This window comes from Lytechinus pictus, unplaced genomic scaffold, assembly GCF_037042905.1.
Source record: "Lytechinus pictus isolate F3 Inbred unplaced genomic scaffold, Lp3.0 scaffold_258, whole genome shotgun sequence".
Classification (NCBI taxonomy): Eukaryota; Metazoa; Echinodermata; class Echinoidea; order Temnopleuroida; family Toxopneustidae; genus Lytechinus; species Lytechinus pictus.
The window spans coordinates 25,728-31,727 of NW_026974378.1; the positions used below are offsets into that span (position 1 = coordinate 25,728).

At 40.2% G+C, this 6,000-nt stretch overlaps 6 non-coding genes across 6 annotated transcripts; all 6 read left to right on the forward strand.

Moving 5' to 3' along the window:
- Positions 1 to 216: 216 nt before the first annotated feature.
- LOC135159480 (U2 spliceosomal RNA) lies at positions 217 to 408 on the forward strand. Its single transcript, XR_010298215.1, has one exon. It is a non-coding gene; the product is annotated as a U2 spliceosomal RNA (small nuclear RNA).
- An 847-nt stretch (positions 409 to 1,255) lies between these two features.
- LOC135159483 (U2 spliceosomal RNA) lies at positions 1,256 to 1,447 on the forward strand. The gene has a single exon (XR_010298217.1). It is a non-coding gene; the product is annotated as a U2 spliceosomal RNA (small nuclear RNA).
- Positions 1,448 to 2,296: 849 nt separating this feature from the next.
- LOC135159484 (U2 spliceosomal RNA) lies at positions 2,297 to 2,488 on the forward strand. Its single transcript, XR_010298218.1, has one exon. It is a non-coding gene; the product is annotated as a U2 spliceosomal RNA (small nuclear RNA).
- Positions 2,489 to 3,335: 847 nt separating this feature from the next.
- On the forward strand, positions 3,336 to 3,527 carry LOC135159485 (U2 spliceosomal RNA). Its single transcript, XR_010298219.1, has one exon. It is a non-coding gene; the product is annotated as a U2 spliceosomal RNA (small nuclear RNA).
- Positions 3,528 to 4,372: 845 nt separating this feature from the next.
- On the forward strand, positions 4,373 to 4,564 carry LOC135159486 (U2 spliceosomal RNA). Its single transcript, XR_010298220.1, has one exon. It is a non-coding gene; the product is annotated as a U2 spliceosomal RNA (small nuclear RNA).
- Positions 4,565 to 5,413: 849 nt separating this feature from the next.
- On the forward strand, positions 5,414 to 5,605 carry LOC135159487 (U2 spliceosomal RNA). The gene has a single exon (XR_010298222.1). It is a non-coding gene; the product is annotated as a U2 spliceosomal RNA (small nuclear RNA).
- The last annotated feature ends 395 nt before the right edge of the window (positions 5,606 to 6,000 follow it).

The window sequence follows — 6,000 nt, forward strand, 5'->3', positions numbered from 1 at the left end:
CATTTCTATAAACAAGGTTTGGTCAATGTCTTTGCCCCGGTTTGTTAGAAACAATAGCTCGCCGGAATGTGTTAATATCTTCGTCCGATAGCTATTGTCCTCTTAAAAGATATTGAGGTTGTTATACGGTTAAACTCTGTAGAATGGTAACGTTGCCTCACTGGTTTTCTTTATTGTAATTTATTGTATATAGCTTTCCGAAAACGGCAACTCGGTATCGCTTCTCGGCCTTTTGGCTAAGATCATGTGTAGTATCTGTTCTTTTCAGCTTAATATCTGAAACGCGATTCACCGAATCGCTTGTATATTAAACTGATTTTTGAACTTAGGCCATGGAATAGGGGCTTGCTCCGTCCTGGCCACGGGTTGGCCCGGTATTGCAGTACCTCCGGGATCGGCCCACCCCTCAAGGGGTTAATAAAATACCAAAGAAAGAACTTTACTTTTCCTCCACCTGCATTACGCTGTTTTTCTTACTTTTTTTTCCTTTTAGAGGGGGGGGGGGGGGGCTCTTTCTTTCATTGTAAATTGAACATTGTATTCAACCATTTTCCATTTGTCTTTCTCGAAAAGAAATTGAATAAATTATTAAACAATTCCGTATCCACTACCTCATTTTCACTGTTTCTATTTGTATTACCTCTTCGTCGTAGACGGCGGAGTTGCTGAGAAAGTCACACGCTTCTCGTGCTTGTAATCGATTCCACCGGTGATTTTTCTCAATTTTCAGGGGACTTCCCGAAAACGACCGGCTTTTTCAGTAGAGGCGGGCATTCTTTCGCCAGTCAAATAGTTCTTAAAAGTTAAGTAATATTTCTTACCAATTTGGACGAAGGAATTTCTGTGATTGTCCTTTCTGGAATCTATGCTGGATGGTGAATCGAATGCATACACTTTTGTCAATCAGCTGTATCAAATTAAAAAATATTTTGAATGAAATTGGCATTTACCCCGTATCTACCCCGTTCATGGCTGACAATGTACGTCGTCGAGAAAACTCTTACAAAAGAGACACTTTTTAACCTTTGATGCTTGATATCATTTCTATAAACAAGGTTTGGTCAATGTCTTTGCCCCGGTTTGTTAGAAACAATAGCTCGCCGGAATGTGTTAATATCTTCGTCCGATAGCTATTGTCCTCTTAAAAGATATTGAGGTTGTTATACGGTTAAACTCTGTAGAATGGTAACGTTGCCTCACTGGTTTTCTTTATTGTAATTTATTGTATATAGCTTTCCGAAAACGGCAACTCGGTATCGCTTCTCGGCCTTTTGGCTAAGATCATGTGTAGTATCTGTTCTTTTCAGCTTAATATCTGAAACGCGATTCACCGAATCGCTTGTATATTAAACTGATTTTTGAACTTAGGCCATGGAATAGGGGCTTGCTCCGTCCTGGCCACGGGTTGGCCCGGTATTGCAGTACCTCCGGGATCGGCCCACCCCTCAAGGGGTTAATAAAATACCAAAGAAAGAACTTTACTTTTCCTCCACCTGCATTACGCTGTTTTTCTTACTTTTTTTTCCTTTTAGAGGGGGGGGGGGGGGGGCTCTTTCTTTCATTGTAAATTGAACATTGTATTCAACCATTTTCCATTTGTCTTTCTCGAAAAGAAATTGAATAAATTATTAAACAATTCCGTATCCACTACCTCATTTTCACTGTTTCTATTTGTATTACCTCTTCGTCGTAGACGGCGGAGTTGCTGAGAAAGTCACACGCTTCTCGTGCTTGTAATCGATTCCACCGGTGATTTTTCTCAATTTTCAGGGGACTTCCCGAAAACGACCGGCTTTTTCAGTAGAGGCGGGCATTCTTTCGCCAGTCAAATAGTTCTTAAAAGTTAAGTAATATTTCTTACCAATTTGGACGAAGGAATTTCTGTGATTGTCCTTTCTGGAATCTATGCTGGATGGTGAATCGAATGCATACACTTTTGTCAATCAGCTGTATCAAATTAAAAAATATTTTGAATGAAATTGGCATTTACCCCGTATCTACCCCGTTCATGGCTGACAATGTACGTCGTCGAGAAAACTCTTACAAAAGAGACACTTTTTAACCTTTGATGCTTGATATCATTTCTATAAACAAGGTTTGGTCAATGTCTTTGCCCCGGTTTGTTAGAAACAATAGCTCGCCGGAATGTGTTAATATCTTCGTCCGATAGCTATTGTCCTCTTAAAAGATATTGAGGTTGTTATACGGTTAAACTCCTGTAGAATGGTAACGTTGCCTCACTGGTTTTCTTTATTGTAATTTATTGTATATAGCTTTCCGAAAACGGCAACTCGGTATCGCTTCTCGGCCTTTTGGCTAAGATCATGTGTAGTATCTGTTCTTTTCAGCTTAATATCTGAAACGCGATTCACCGAATCGCTTGTATATTAAACTGATTTTTGAACTTAGGCCATGGAATAGGGGCTTGCTCCGTCCTGGCCACGGGTTGGCCCGGTATTGCAGTACCTCCGGGATCGGCCCACCCCTCAAGGGGTTAATAAAATACCAAAGAAAGAACTTTACTTTTCCTCCACCTGCATTACGCTGTTTTTCTTACTTTTTTTCCTTTTAGAGGGGGGGGGGGGGGGGCTCTTTCTTTCATTGTAAATTGAACATTGTATTCAACCATTTTCCATTTGTCTTTCTCGAAAGAAATTGAATAAATTATTAAACAATTCCGTATCCACTACCTCATTTTCACTGTTTCTATTTGTATTACCTCTTCGTCGTAGACGGCGGAGTTGCTGAGAAAGTCACACGCTTCTCGTGCTTGTAATCGATTCCACCGGTGATTTTTCTCAATTTTCAGGGGACTTCCCGAAAACGACCGGCTTTTTCAGTAGAGGCGGGCATTCTTTCGCCAGTCAAATAGTTCTTAAAAGTTAAGTAATATTTCTTACCAATTTGGACGAAGGAATTTCTGTGATTGTCCTTTCTGGAATCTATGCTGGATGGTGAATCGAATGCATACACTTTTGTCAATCAGCTGTATCAAATTAAAAAATATTTTGAATGAAATTGGCATTTACCCCGTATCTACCCCGTTCATGGCTGACAATGTACGTCGTCGAGAAAACTCTTACAAAAGAGACACTTTTTAACCTTTGATGCTTGATATCATTTCTATAAACAAGGTTTGGTCAATGTCTTTGCCCCGGGTTTGTTAGAAACAATAGCTCGCCGGAATGTGTTAATATCTTCGTCCGATAGCTATTGTCCTCTTAAAAGATATTGAGGTTGTTATACGGTTAAACTCTGTAGAATGGTAACGTTGCCTCACTGGTTTTCTTTATTGTAATTTATTGTATATAGCTTTCCGAAAACGGCAACTCGGTATCGCTTCTCGGCCTTTTGGCTAAGATCATGTGTAGTATCTGTTCTTTTCAGCTTAATATCTGAAACGCGATTCACCGAATCGCTTGTATATTAAACTGATTTTTGAACTTAGGCCATGGAATAGGGGCTTGCTCCGTCCTGGCCACGGGTTGGCCCGGTATTGCAGTACCTCCGGGATCGGCCCACCCCTCAAGGGGTTAATAAAATACCAAAGAAAGAACTTTACTTTTCCTCCACCTGCATTACGCTGTTTTCTTACTTTTTTTTCCTTTTAGAGGGGGGGGGGGGGGGGCTCTTTCTTTCATTGTAAATTGAACATTGTATTCAACCATTTTCCATTTGTCTTTCTCGAAAAGAAATTGAATAAATTATTAAACAATTCCGTATCCACTACCTCATTTTCACTGTTTCTATTTGTATTACCTCTTCGTCGTAGACGGCGGAGTTGCTGAGAAAGTCACACGCTTCTCGTGCTTGTAATCGATTCCACCGGTGATTTTTCTCAATTTTCAGGGGACTTCCCGAAAACGACCGGCTTTTTCAGTAGAGGCGGGCATTCTTTCGCCAGTCAAATAGTTCTTAAAAGTTAAGTAATATTTCTTACCAATTTGGACGAAGGAATTTCTGTGATTGTCCTTTCTGGAATCTATGCTGGATGGTGAATCGAATGCATACACTTTTGTCAATCAGCTGTATCAAATTAAAAAATATTTTGAATGAAATTGGCATTTACCCCGTATCTACCCCGTTCATGGCTGACAATGTACGTCGTCGAGAAAACTCTTACAAAAGAGACACTTTTAACCTTTGATGCTTGATATCATTTCTATAAACAAGGTTTGGTCAATGTCTTTGCCCCGGTTTGTTAGAAACAATAGCTCGCCGGAATGTGTTAATATCTTCGTCCGATAGCTATTGTCCTCTTAAAAGATATTGAGGTTGTTATACGGTTAAACTCTGTAGAATGGTAACGTTGCCTCACTGGTTTTCTTTATTGTAATTTATTGTATATAGCTTTCGAAAACGGCAACTCGGTATCGCTTCTCGGCCTTTTGGCTAAGATCATGTGTAGTATCTGTTCTTTTCAGCTTAATATCTGAAACGCGATTCACCGAATCGCTTGTATATTAAACTGATTTTTGAACTTAGGCCATGGAATAGGGGCTTGCTCCGTCCTGGCCACGGGTTGGCCCGGTATTGCAGTACCTCCGGGATCGGCCCACCCCTCAAGGGGTTAATAAAATACCAAAGAAAGAACTTTACTTTTCCTCCACCTGCATTACGCTGTTTTTCTTACTTTTTTTTCCTTTTAGAGGGGGGGGGGGGGGGGCTCTTTCTTTCATTGTAAATTGAACAATTGTATTCAACCATTTTCCATTTGTCTTTCTCGAAAAGAAATTGAATAAATTATTAAACAATTCCGTATCCACTACCTCATTTTCACTGTTTCTATTTGTATTACCTCTTCGTCGTAGACGGCGGAGTTGCTGAGAAAGTCACACGCTTCTCGTGCTTGTAATCGATTCCACCGGTGATTTTTCTCAATTTTCAGGGGACTTCCCGGAAAACGACCGGCTTTTTCAGTAGAGGCGGGCATTCTTTCGCCAGTCAAATAGTTCTTAAAAGTTAAGTAATATTTCTTACCAATTTGGACGAAGGAATTTCTGTGATTGTCCTTTCTGGAATCTATGCTGGATGGTGAATCGAATGCATACACTTTTGTCAATCAGCTGTATCAAATTAAAAAATATTTTGAATGAAATTGGCATTTACCCCGTATCTACCCCGTTCATGGCTGACAATGTACGTCGTCGAGAAACTCTTACAAAAGAGACACTTTTTAACCTTTGATGCTTGATATCATTTCTATAAACAAGGTTTGGTCAATGTCTTTGCCCCGGTTTGTTAGAAACAATAGCTCGCCGGAATGTGTTAATATCTTCGTCCGATAGCTATTGTCCTCTTAAAAGATATTGAGGTTGTTATACGGTTAAACTCTGTAGAATGGTAACGTTGCCTCACTGGTTTTCTTTATTGTAATTTATTGTATATAGCTTTCCGAAAACGGCAACTCGGTATCGCTTCTCGGCCTTTTGGCTAAGATCATGTGTAGTATCTGTTCTTTTCAGCTTAATATCTGAAACGCGATTCACCGAATCGCTTGTATATTAAACTGATTTTTGAACTTAGGCCATGGAATAGGGGCTTGCTCCGTCCTGGCCACGGGTTGGCCCGGTATTGCAGTACCTCCGGGATCGGCCCACCCCTCAAGGGGTTAATAAAATACCAAAGAAAGAACTTTACTTTTCCTCCACCTGCATTACGCTGTTTTTCTTACTTTTTTTTCCTTTTAGAGGGGGGGGGGGGGGGCTCTTTCTTTCATTGTAAATTGAACATTGTATTCAACCATTTTCCATTTGTCTTTCTCGAAAAGAAATTGAATAAATTATTAAACAATTCCGTATCCACTACCTCATTTTCACTGTTTCTATTTGTATTACCTCTTCGTCGTAGACGGCGGAGTTGCTGAGAAAGTCACACGCTTCTCGTGCTTGTAATCGATTCCACCGGTGATTTTTCTCAATTTTCAGGGGACTTCCCGAAAACGACCGGCTTTTTCAGTAGAGGCGGGCATTCTTTCGCCAGTCAAATAGTTCTTAAAAA